This window comes from Anguilla anguilla, chromosome 16, assembly GCF_013347855.1.
Source record: "Anguilla anguilla isolate fAngAng1 chromosome 16, fAngAng1.pri, whole genome shotgun sequence".
Lineage (NCBI taxonomy): Eukaryota > Metazoa > Chordata > Actinopteri > Anguilliformes > Anguillidae > Anguilla > Anguilla anguilla.
Genome location: NC_049216.1, coordinates 35,324,568 through 35,337,523, shown reverse-complemented (window position 1 = coordinate 35,337,523; position 12,956 = coordinate 35,324,568). Strand labels below are relative to the sequence as shown.

The 12,956-nt window shown below is 42.9% G+C and overlaps 1 protein-coding gene and 1 long non-coding RNA gene across 2 annotated transcripts in view; both read right to left on the bottom strand.

Moving 5' to 3' along the window:
- accs (1-aminocyclopropane-1-carboxylate synthase homolog (Arabidopsis)(non-functional)) overlaps positions 1-12,956 on the bottom strand; it is an 81,354-nt gene that overhangs the window by 19,325 nt on the left and 49,073 nt on the right.
- On the bottom strand, positions 3,675-6,747 carry LOC118215279. The gene is made up of 2 exons (XR_004762800.1): positions 6,616-6,747; positions 3,675-5,381 (listed from the first exon to the last, which is right to left on the bottom strand). It is a non-coding gene; the product is annotated as an uncharacterized LOC118215279 (long non-coding RNA).

The window sequence follows — 12,956 nt, the reverse complement described above, 5'->3', positions numbered from 1 at the left end:
GACACGAACTGTTACACTCTCAAAAAGGACGTGTTAACACCAAACACACCTTTTGCGTTACTTTCACATTTCATATGTCAAGGTTACTGCTTTTGTGTTACAAATACAAAATGTATGTGTTGTAAAGGGAGACTTTTTTGACAATGCTGAAACTAACGGAAAATATGCTGTCCGTAGACTAGACATGGGAGTGCGTTAAATGACACGTTGTGTGTTGTTTTTAACATATGTTTTGAGAGTGTACTGCCTAAAGCAACTACTATGAATCAGCTGTTTTTAATGCACCGAGTTTTCTTTTTCTCTGCGGGGGCAGCGAGGCGGAGCAAAGACTAGTTCTACCACAAAATTCACGTTACCTGAGGGGGAGAAGCGGGCGTTCGCTACCCCTTCTCCGCGTCCCATCTCCGCCAAATCCTCCTGGTCGAGACCCAGAGATTTACTGTCAGCGTCCGGCTCGTCTCCCGAGCCGATCTGGTACAGCAGCTCGGGCGGCTGCGGGTCGGAGTTCAGCAGCCCGTTGTCAGAATCAACGTCCTCACGTTTGATCTCCAGTAGATCTCCCGGCTTGGGCGGGTGTCCGAACAGGAGAGAACCCGAGGACGGAGAACTGAACGCAGCTGCTGGGATGTTGTGCAGGAGGAACGCGTCCGAACCGGGTGTTCCTTGAAGCACTTGGTGGGCTATGACAGTTCCCCCCAGAGAAGAGTAGGAAACAGGCGGACGATTATTCAAAACCCGATCCATGACTTCATAAAACTTCCACGTCCGCCCCCCGCGCACGGTCTTTTGATTGTCCTTGATGCGCCGATAGTCCAGCTTCATCTTCTTAATTTTCTCCCTACATTGGTCCCCGGTGCGGAGGATTCCTTTCTCTCGCAAAACCTCCGCAATCCGATTGAACACGTGCTGATTTCTCAGACAACTCTCCAGCTCAATTTGGACGGAATCGTCCGCCCACAGCTGCAACAATTCTACCACCTCTGGATCGGACCAGTTGCTGCCCCGTTCGTACTTTTTACCGCGAAAGTCCATTTTTTTGGGCCGACCGGGTAACAGAAGAAATCGGGAAAAGTTCACACCTGGTTCAGTGTTTACCAGCTAGTCACAGTAACAGGCTACTGCATATGTACCCTTTTCATAATGCACAATAAAGTTAATTGGTAAATCAATTAAGATCATTAGCTAGTTAGCTAGCAAGCTGGTTATTTTCATAAGCTCTGCTTCCCATAATTAGCATAATCAAAAGGATAATTAACGGTAGCGTTTCCAGGCAAGCTTGAGAATGATTCATACGGGCGAGCGAGTTAGCGAAATGTGCCTGTCAGCCAGCTGGCCATATTGAAATAATTTCTCCCAGGTCTAGTAACCCGTGCCAAAATGCACAGACAACAAAACGTAAACAGCACAGACTGGCTGTTTCTGGACAGCGGTGTCTAAACGGCGCGACGGCTCCGGGCTACGAATCTCAGCACCACCCAGCCCCGGACTAGACCGGTTCAGATCAGATTCTTCCAGGATAAGACTCGTAGCCTACATGTTGGCTTAAGCGGTATATTTAATATTTTGGTGTGGGAAATAAAATGGGGGAAGAACTGGCTTTGAAAAAAAAACTAAATTACATCCGGGTTGACGGCACATGCGTGCTGTCCTTATTCCGGGATAACTTTGGTCCGTGTCAGCCACTTGCAAGCCGGCGGTGAGTGCAGGGGAACCAAGCGAGCGCGTGAGCAAGCGAGACAGTGCAGAATACGTTGCTCGTTTGCTCCCCCTCGTGTATGAAGTGCCTCAATGCACCCAAACTCGTCGATTGTCGGAGTAACGACAAAACAACGCCTCAAAACGACATAGTCCGAACCCAACTTGAATATAAATAAGTAAAATAATATGGAGGGATTTATCCCCTCGTGTCTTCTCACAGCCAAAACGTCTCTAATCTTTTTCCTTGGTGATGGGCTGTTGTTCGTACTTCAGTGACAAAACAAAACTGCACGAACACTTGATTTCCTCCCCCAAGCAACATCATTGGATTAATATGAAACCAGACACTGCTGATGAGCTGTTACAGCAGACACTGCTCCAAAATCATAACTCCTAAGACATTTTTTTTTTTTTTCAAGTCAAAATTTTGACACCTACATGCCTTTGTGGCTCCTGACGAACGCAGAGATGACAAAACACAGGCTTTTTAATGACATATGTGTATTTTTGGAGTTAATAAAGAGTGTGAGGTCTCAATTTAAGCTCCTTGTCTGCCTGATGCCTTGTATCTCCTTAGGGTGTACATTCTTTTCCTCATTTGATTAGGCTATATACACTAGAAACTGTTTTCACTGGTGATTAGATATTTTTATCAGCAGTTATTAGCTGTCAACAGCTGTCATTGTTTTCTGCACAATCCAAACTATATATATATATATATATTATTATTATTATTATTATTATTATTATTATTATTATTATTATTTTCTCCAGTGGCTGATTTCTGACAGCTCACACAGTGGGCCAGAATTAACCCTTTAAGGTGTTAAGATTACAGATTATGTGACTGGAATGTTCCTGATTCGAACATTCTAATGCAGACATAACAATCACAACAGCAGCCGAGTTCTAGAATTTTGGAGAGAAAACCTCCCACTCTTCAGAGGGTTATTCTCTGCTCTCTGGGTCAAACTCTCGCCTCGCTGATAATAGAGGCGGGACAGGCAGGCCTGTGAAGTGGCACACTCTGCTGCTTGTCTCCACCAACCCAAAACTGCATCACACAGTTTATTTTTATCAGGGATGTTAAAGGGAATGTGAATGTCCCTGCAAAGCACACACTCTTCTGCAAAGCACACACTTCCAGTCTGCTTGTTTTAACTCTTTGAAGAGTGGGGTATTCTTGGAATGTTTATTTATTTTTTTTATTTTTTTCAAAATTCCAAGTCAGTGTTCTAGAACTCCATTTCTATCAAATACCAGTAGCTATTGCCACGTCGGTATTAGAATGTTCAGTTAAGAACATTCTAATCACATATTTTGTCATCTTACACCGTAAAGGGTTAAACTCCGACAGTCCACTGACAGCTCTGGTGAATGTGCGCACGCCTCGCACAAACTGGTTCAGACGTGGACAATCCCACCCCCCCAACCCCTCCCACCCGCAGGACACTGACAGCTCTGGTGAATGTGCGCACGCCTCACACAAACTGGTTCAGACGAGAACAATCCCACCGTCCCAGACCCTCCCACCCGCAGGACACTGACAGCTCTGGTGAATGTGCGCACGCCTCGCACAAACTGGTTCAGACGAGGACAATCCCACCCCCCCCACCCGCAGGACACTGACAGCTCTGGTGAATGTGCGCACGCCTCGCACAAACTGGTGCAGACGAGGACAATCCCACCGCCCCAGACCCTCCCTCCCACAGGACACTGCCGTCAGTCGTGCCCAATCGGGGGTGATGGGTGTTTCCACAGCCTGTACTTGTACATTCAGGATTTGACATTTAACTGAACGTTTGGCGAGACAGTTGGGTGATTGTCTGGGACCAAACACTACTAAGTGGAACCTCCACCAGCACTTTTTAGAAGTCAAGGGAATGGAAGCAAGACGACGTGTGGTTATTTTGTAGAATCCATAGGTCTTTTTTTACAGTGGATTTTTCTCTCTCTTTTTCTCACTCTCAATTCAATTCTTTTCAATGTGCTTTATTGGCAGGAAATGCACGTGGTAAATATTGCCAAAGCAAACAAGAAACTTGCAAGAAACAAGCAGTGTAACAGTACAGGTAATGCATAGAATATAATTAATACAGCTACAATTAGAGAGTCAAATAAAAGTAAAGTAAAATAGTAATAATAGTATTTTGACCATGTAAACTATAAAAAGAAATGAGTTTTTTCACTCTCTGTTTCTCAGGCTGAAATGTAGTGTCCTGCCAGGGTCTTTCATTTCCTTTCCTCTCCTAGGAGAACGGGAATTTTATTCAAATGCAAACTGAACTGCATTACATTACATTACAGGCATTTAGCACACGCTCTTATCCCGAGCAACTTACACAACTTTTACAAAGTATTTACACTGCATCCATTTATACAGCTGGATATATATACAACGGCAGTGTCCCACTCAGGAATCAAACCGTTAGGTTACAAGACCAGCTCCTTATCCATTATACGATACTGCCAGTCAGAACTATATCGTAATTGTCAGAAGGCCCTTGCACGCTGTTTATTGTTGTTAATGAGTGTTAATGAATTATTTTTGACGTTCTCTCCCACCAAAGGGGTAAATGGCTACGTGGTAGGTCTTATTAGTCACTTTTTTTGGAAACACAATGGGCCTCATTCACAGAACGTTTCTAAAATTATTTTTACTTTTGTTCTTAAAAACGTTCCTACTAAAAAACAATACTGAATGCTGGCTGTTAGTAAATTTTAAATGCGCAATCCCATTCATGTGATTTGAATAAGGAAACAGCCACAAACAAATACAGCTAAAATGATGAATGTCGAAATGTTCTCAGAAACGTTCTTACATGCAGTTTACGATCAAAATGTGATCGTACGCATGTTTTGTGAATGAGACCCAATGTTCCTAAATATCTTCACACTCGTTTCTTTATGGTTTCTTCTTCATGTGATTTATTCCCCTGTATTGGGGGGGGGGGTGTCCCATACAGAACTTAAAATGGTCTAATAAATTTTAAAAATACATTATTATTTATAAAAATTATTATTATTTTTTTTTTTTTATTAATTTGAAATGAACATTCGGTAACAGATAAGCAGGAGGTTAAATGGAGATTACAAAAACATTACTTTGATATATATATGAAATGCACTCAAACAATATTCTTTAGACAAGCATAAGATTAAAAAGAGGTTACAAAAACATTACTTTGGTTTCTATTCTTTCATTGTGCAGAAATGTTTATGAATGTTCACTATTACTGTAATGCTTAATCGAATTAAATTTAATATCATGAATGACCGCAACCAAAGTGATGTCATGAAGACCGTTCTTAGAGACAGTCACATAACGGAGCATTCCGCCGAAGATCCCATCATGGATACTTTTGGATTTGAACCGAGCCTTATGCCGGTGCCTAGGAACAGCACTTCCACACCATCGGGACCTACACTCCCTCCGGTGTTGAACCCCAGGCCCGCCTTTACCTTCAGCGGGCCAGCGCCCACCGAAACGCTGGCCACTTCGGCGCCGGCCATCGCGCTCACCCCGTGAGACGCCTGGGCCCCCACCGACACGTTCGGCCCGTTCGCTTCAGCCTCGAACACGCAGAACTCGGCCCTCGCGTGCCCCACTCCCATACCAGCGTAGGCTCCGCATCCATAGCTGCCCGCATCTGCATATGGACCTCTGGACTTTTGGATTCTATCTGTGGAACAAAATAATTTATTTAGTCTATGGCAGCACGAAGAGAAATCATGCACCTCTACCACCAAACTCTACACAACAAATGTGTAGGGGACAGCGGGGTTGGTTGGCACACAGTTCATTTCCAGGCCACTATAAGGTGCTGCCACAAAAATCTAACATTAAAATGATTGCCTTCTTGAGCTGAACACATCCATTCTGTCAAAACATCTGAAGGTCACTAACTGTTGAGGTGAGGACAACCTTTCAATTTTGCAGTGTCAAAACAAAAAAAATGCCCCCCCCCCCTACTAAATACATCATAGAACTGTGTTAGATAGAGATATAGAAAATGTATTAATTTCAGTTGATAGAGATAGGAATCAGCTATATTTTGATATGAAATTTGAACGCCTGTGGTGAGCGATGTTAGGTGGCTAACATCATTTTAGTACAGAGGTGTGTCCTAATGTGGGTGGGATTGGTTGGCAACCAACCCCGCTATAGCCATTTGGTTACAAATGTATTAACTTACGCATTTAACATATGAAAAATTTTCAGACCATTTTGACCCCTACAATAAATATTTAAATGTTTAAAAATGTTTCCAAATACAAAATTAATATTTTATACATAATTAGTTTATGTTCATGATCAAGGAACCTACAATCCCGATAAAAATATAATGCATCATTCATAATAATATAACATGAAACATATAATAGTATTATATAATATTCATTATGTTTAACAAAAAAATCAGATAGAGGAAACACACACATTATGCTAGAGGCAGTCAGACAGGTGAAGACTCAAAACAAAAGTATCAGGAGTACAGCGAAGGAGTTCAATATACCATTTATTATGGCCTATCACCCAGGGAGGTTAAAAAGCTAGCCTTTCAGCTTATGTTTTCTGGTTCTGGTTTGAATTAAATGGTCAAATTATTTCTATGTGTCACTTCATTCTTTGTAACTATAGCATTTTAACTTTGTGCCAACCAGCCCCACTGCATGTGCCAACCAACCCAGTGTTGGGGCTGGTTGGCACAAGTGCACAACTTGACTTTAATCATGAATAAAATCATTTTAGGAATCATTTGTGAACATTAAATGTATCTGTCTTTTAGCTGAGATCTTAATTTTTCAGTTGGTACTGGTTAGACTGTTTTAACATATGGCACGCCTGAGAAACATGACAGAGAGTGAAAAGTGTGCCAACCAACCCCGCTCTCCCCTACACATGTACAAACATACCTTGAGCATACGGCATTCTGCAGAAAGATTCCGGCGAAGTTTTGGTAAATCCAGCGCACAGACTGTAGTCAGGAGGCAAAACCGCTATTGTATGCTGAATCACTCGCGCTTTATAAACCGCAAAAACGAAAGTGAATGTCATGCCCCCGTGTTTCGGTTGTCATGTGGTTTTCCTTGTGTTCCGGTTATTTCTGTTCCTTGTGCTTTGTTCCTCACCATGTCTTTGCTTTGCCCCACAGGGTGGGCATGATCTCTCCCCATGCACTCCCTAATGACTTCCAGCCCTCAGCCATTTTCTCACTCGTTCAGGTCGCATTCCTCACACCCTCCCTGATTAATTCCAATTAGTACCAGATTATAAAGCCGCACTTTTTGTTTCTGCCTTTGCCAAATCGTTGATTTGTTGCCCAGCTTCACACCTTGCAATTGCGCTTAAACCTAGCCTAGCACTATTTCCCGTACCCCGTTTCTCTGCACCTTCTTCGGTTTCCTTACCTTGCACTGTTCTCTTTGCCACTGACTGTTTGTTCATGCACCTTGTTCAGTGTTCCCCTGTCTGTCAAACCTACGTGTTGTCTTCGTTGCGTCTTGTTCCGTGTTCCCCTGTTCTCCCCAGTTACCTCCCCAGCTCCAACCTCCCGGTCCAGCCCGTCCTTCGCCGGCCTCCCAGTCCCCATCCCAGCTCCGCCGCCGAACCCGGAGGAATTCCGTTCAGCGCCACGCCAAGCCGGACCCGGGACCTCCTCACCTACCCTCACGGTCCCTGTCCCAAGTCTGCCCTGGTCCCTACCGCCCTCTGCCTGTACTCAAATAAACCCCTTTTCTTGAATTCCATCTACTGCTGTCTCTGAGTCCTGCATTTGGGTCCAGGCCGAGCCCGGCTCCTAACAGTCGCAGGTTCGATTCCCGGGTAAGGACACTGCCGTTGTACCCTTGAGCAAGGTACTTAACCTGCATTGCTTCAGTATATATCCTGCTGTATAAATGGATACAATGTAAAGTGCTATGTAAAAAGTTGTGTAAGTCGCTCTGGATAAGAGCGTCTGCTAAATGCCTGGAATGTAATGAATGTAATGTAACAGTGAATGCACAATGGAGTGTAACATGACCCGACACTGTCCACAGCGACAACCCAAAATTAGATATTTATAAAGAGTATTTATAAATCGAACAGCATCGTTTTCAAGGGGATTTCTGTTGAGTTTCTCCCGGTGCCAGTCCGTTGTAGTCTGAATCGGTCCACTGCCCCATTTGTCTCAGTAATTGTTTTTTAAAACGTATATGTATCCCATGTTAACGCAACCTCTGAGTCTGATGCTAACCTCTTGCACATAAATGACCACAATCACACAATTCAGCATGTGCATAAAATGAAATGGAAAAGACCGAGTCAGTGATCTTTCGTTTAAAAAATCACGAAGCAATGCAGGTCTGCAAAGTGTATGGCACACACTGTGCCTTGGGAAAAAGTTGCCTTCTTCCATCAAAGAAACATTGCCAAGGTACGGCCATTTCTATCAAGACAGGATTCTGAGAAGTTAGTCCATGCATTTATTTCAAGTAGGTTGGACTATTGTAATGCTCTTTTTACTGGTCTTCCAAAAAAGTCAATTGAAAGATTACAACTAATTCAGAACTCTGCTGCTAGACTTTTAACAAAAACAAGGAAGAGAGCATATTACTCCTGTTTTAGCTACACTGCACTGGCTCCCTGTATCTTTTAGAATTGATGTTAAAATCATTTCACTTGTATACAAAGCTCTTAATGGTTTAGCACCTTCTTACATTTCAGATTCCCTGCTGTTTTATGTCCCTTCACGAGCCCTAAGGTCATCTGCAGCTGGTTTATTAATTGTTTCCAATAGTTCACAAAAGAAAATCGGGGATGCCGCTTTTAATCATTATGCCCATAAACTATGGAACACCCTGCCAATTCATATCAGAAAGGCTAGCTCTGTGGACATTTTTAAACGGCAACTGAAAATATACCTTTTTAATCTAGCTTATATCTAGTAGCACTGTTTTTATTATTTTTATTACTTTAAAAAAATTATACTCCATGTTTTTATCATGTTCTTATTTTTGTTTTGACTGATTTCTTTGTCTGCATTTTATTTTATTTTTTTAATTTTATTTCTGTATTTTTATCTTCTCAATTATTTGTAATTGCTTTGATCTTAGTGCAGAATGTAAAGCACTTTGAGCTACATTTTATGTATGAAAGGTGCTATATAAATAAAGCTTCTTCTTATTATTATTATTATTACATAATGGTTCTGTCTTCTATAACAAGGAAAATGACTAGATTGAAATGATTGGGCTGGAATATGTCAATTCGATCTGGAATTCTGATCGAACAGCATAAGAGGTCCACTGGTAAACACAACATGCCAAAAAACAAAAACAAAAAAACAAAAACGAACAGAAGCTTCGGCCTCTGGGCCAGTTCGCGGCCAAAGCGGAATAAAATATGCGCCAGAGCTGACTGCTCACGTTAATTGTGTCCGTTTTTCTTTATCATCCGTCAGGTACAATTTTCCCGGTGTCCTTATTTAGTTACCAAGGTAGTTAGGCTTCGCGTGACTGGAAATGGTTGTGTAAGTGAGCTAGAGGTGCTGTATTGATAGTGAAGCGTTTTGCAGTGTTTTGAAATGAAATGTGAATGTGAACGCCGTTTATTTTTTTTAAAACGGGAGTGGCGGCACTGGCAGCCTGCATATGAAAACTCAGCAAAATCCTTCGGTTTTAAAGAAGCGGGGATTGCCTAGGTTCCTCCGGAAACTAAAACCAAAACTAAGATGAAAATCATATGTGAAAAAAATCCCAAATCCTGCTTCTCCATCCTCTCCGCTTTGTTTAAGATATGACATACTTTATTGAACCCTGTGGGGTAATTTGTCCTCTGCATTTGACCCATCCTTAGTACACTAGGAGCAGTGGGCAGCCACAGTGCAGCGCCCGGGGACCAGCTCCAGTTTTGAGGCAAGTGCCTTGGTCAAGGGCACCTAACATACATGTCTTTGGACTGTGGGAGGTACCCGGAGTAAACCCACGCGAACATGGAGAGAACATGCAAACTCCGCACAGAAAGGCCCCAAGCCGAGATTCAAACCCACGACCTTCTTGCTGTGAGGCAACAGTGCTAACCACCATGCCACCGTGTCCGCCATTTAATGACAGGGGAGCGCAGGGTGAAACCTAACACGGTGTAAAATGTTACACAGACTTTTTACGTAGATGCATCCAGCTTGAACCATCTCTCCAAGGAACAGCGAGAGAGTTCAATAAATATTTTGGGAGATATAGCCTAAAGTCTGTTTTGGCTATATGCAAGTGAATTTTTATTTTTATTTTTTTATTTTTTTACCGTAAGTGTTTTCCAGCTACTGTATTGTGTGTGTGTATGTCAAGGAATCCAATGAAATCGTAATCGTCAACAGTCGTTTAGTGACCAACAGATTGCTTCCTGGGATTGCTAGCCCGGCAAAAGTGCAGACCCCCCCCCCCCCCCCCCCCAGGGGTTAAACCGAACTTGTTACCCTGTTGTCAGTCGACTATAAATTAACCAACTGATTGGATTTGTAAAACTCAGACTGGATCTTCATACATTTATTTAACTCAACTTCAACTTTAGGCAACGTGGTGACGTGACATCGAGTGATACAGCTGTTTGGATCAAACAGACATTAGACGGGAACCAGAGAATAATGTACAGTCTTGGGATACATAGATTTTCACCGACAAAGTGTAGGTAGGCCACGAAAAACATATTTGTAATCAAAAAATTAAAGAGTGTTTGTATCATACAACATGGAATTGTATTGAATTGCCTTACTTTGTGTTAACTTTCAAAGCTATTAACTGTCATGTTCCGGTGTTCCTGTCTGCGTTTTCCCTGTTGGGCCGCCAGATGGCGGCACTTCTGTTTTGTGTCCTGTTCCCCCCCTGTTAATTGTATTATTGGTTGTCTCGTTATCCCATCATTGTTCCCACATGTGTCTTGTTATCCCCTCCTTCTGGTTTGATTGTTTTTTGAGTTCACCTGTGTCTTGTCACCCCCCTGTCTATTTAAGTTCTCTGTTCCCTTGACTCGGGTGCTGGTTCCTTGTGTTTGTTACCTGACATACATGTTCCTGCCTGCTTGTGTTTGTTACCTGACATACATGTTCCTGCCTGCTTGTGTTTGTTACCTGACATACATGTTCCTGCCTGCTTGTGTTTGTTACCTGACATACATGTTCCTGCCTGCTTGTGTTTGTTTCCCGACTGTATGTACCTGCTTTTTCCCTTGTGCTCTGCCTTCCCGTGTTCTGCCCCGGCTGTGTTTTTGAGTTCTTGTTGTTTTCTGTTTCATTAGATTATTTTTTGAGTTTGTGTTTCACCTGCCTGTATTTTGTTCCTGACTTGTGTTTTTGACCTTCCCTTGTGCTCTGCCTTCCCGTGTTCTGCCCTGTCTGTGTTTTTGAGTTCCTGTTTTCTGTTTCATTAGATTATTTTTTGAGTTTGTGTTTTAGCCCTTTGTGGCCTTGTCTGTTCCTTGTTTGTTCACCTTGTGTTAGTAAAGTCTTTGTTAATTTTCCCTTTTGAGTTTGTGTTTTTTTTCCCTCTGCGTTTGGGTCCCCCCTACCCGGACCGTCACAATTAACACTGATGGGTGTACGCCATGCCATGTTAGTTTTTACCCCCAACCGTCCCCTTTCACAATGTTTCTGTCATCAACTGCTGTTGTTTTCCTTGGTCGACCTGTTCGATATATGTTGCTCAGTACGCCAGCGGTTTCTTTCTTTTTCAGGACATTCAAAGTTGTCGTACAAGCTATCCCCAACGCTTGTGCAATGGCTCTGATCGATTTCCCCTCTTTTCTAAGCTTGCTTTTCTCCCAAAGACAGCTCTCTGGTCTTCATACACAAATGCAGTTTTCACAGGCAAAACCCAAGGCTAAAACCAAGAGTAGACATTCAGAACTATTTATTGTTTAACCAATCAATCTAACAGGACATATCTGGGCAACAAGAAACACCTATCAGTCACATGTTCCAGTACTTTAGCTCACCTAAAAATTGGGTTGTCTGATACCAAAGGTGATATGTTCTAAGTTGTTTAACAAATCTAGATAAAAATACCAGGAAATAAAAGCTGAAATTCGGATCTGTCATCTCATGTACATCTTTTGACCTCAAACTCAATTGTCTTCAGTGTATAGCAAAAACAATGAATTGACCTTGCTGTTCCAATACTTTTGGAGGGGACTGTATATATATGTGTAGGAAACATCTAAGCTAGAAGGAAATAAACACCACACAAAAAAACTTCTGCAAACTGCGTACTTAGCAACGTCTCCACTCTTTCACTTTAAGCCATTTATATCTTATATAGACCCTTCTTCCAAGCCAATCGCATGTCTTTCATTACATCAGGGTCTACGTCTGCATTCACACAGAGGACATAAACATCATTCAAACATTCCCCCCCCATTCTTTACCATTTGGTCTTCTACTCTTCCTGTTAAGCTTTCACCTCAGCTGTAACCTGCTCAACCCATTTTATTTGCTGTCTGCTACTTTACACCAGGCCGGCCAGTGGAGGCTGGGCTCCCCCTCTATAGATGAGTTCCTCTCGAGATTTCTTCCCATTGGGGAGTTTTTTTTCTTGCCACCGTTTGAGGGTTCTCCCCCCACTGGGAGTTTTTTTACCTCGTGTACCTGCTATTTGGGGGTTCAGGCCTGGTGTTTGCTCTGTTTGCTCTGTTTGCCTTGCTACTCTGTAAAGTGTCTTTGTGACAGTTCTCTTAATAAAGCGCTATACAAATAAAACTGAACCTAATTGAATTTATCTTTGGGGATACAAATCACCCCATCTGTTGACTTTTGACTGACCTGCTCTTGTCCTTTTTTCTTCCCCTCCAAACGCACCGTCCTGTGGCCTGAACCAGTCCTGAGGCCTGCTCGGTGCTGTTGAAGGGAAAAGTGGGGAGGAGGGTGCTGTGGTGGGGGGGGGGGGGGGGGGTGGGAGTGTTAATTTAACACATATCCCGAGTACCCCAGGCCCGGCTGGGGGGGGGGGGGGGGGTCCCATACAGCACTTAAAATAATCTAATAAATTAAAAAAATACATTAGAATATTGTGACAAACACGCCTGCCACAGGCCACCGAAGTGGCTTTCCTTGGGGCCCTCCAGCACAGAGAGAAGATGTTCAAATAGTCCATATTTATTTGCAAGGGTTTGGCAAGATGGTACAGCCAAAGGAGCAGATCTTAAACACTGTCATGACAGAGAGGCTTCCCTGTGTGGGTGGGGATGGCAGATTTAACCTGTGCGCAGTGATTACCTCACTACGCAC